This window comes from Eptatretus burgeri, chromosome 1, assembly GCF_056783735.1.
Source record: "Eptatretus burgeri isolate ZD-2024b chromosome 1, Ebu_testis_v1, whole genome shotgun sequence".
Lineage (NCBI taxonomy): Eukaryota > Metazoa > Chordata > Myxini > Myxiniformes > Myxinidae > Eptatretus > Eptatretus burgeri.
In genome coordinates this window covers 56071453-56071962 of record NC_140961.1, presented here as the reverse complement: position 1 = coordinate 56071962, position 510 = coordinate 56071453, and positions in this window count along the sequence as shown.

Sequence of the window (510 nt, the reverse complement as noted above, 5' to 3'; positions counted from 1 at the left end):
GCAGCCTATTAATTATATTATAACCGCACTAGAAATCGAAGTGTCAACATCACCGTCATGCCGAAGAAAAAAAAAAAAAAAAAAAAAAAAAAAACAACAACACCAACTTGGCGTGTTTCAACTTGTGAGTAACTTACAAGTAACGTGTGTCAACGATCGCGTAACGTGCCTACAACTTATGGCCAGCGTATGCGGAACGTGTGAGTCATACGCTGGCATACATCGTAGTACGCTGGCATACGTTGTAGTATGCTGGCATACGTTGTAGTACGCTGGCATACGTTGTAGTATGCTGGCATACGTTGAAAAACTTTCAACATGTTAAAATTTGTCGACGGGCTCAGCGTACTACGACGTATACCAGTGTGCTTCAGCGTTCTCTTAACGTATACAAAACTTACCCATAACGTATTCGACGTGTGTCAGCGTTTTAGACAAATTTTTCATACGTCGACATACGCTGACTAAATCGTCAAGGTGTGACAGGGCCTTTACATAGAACCCGGATTC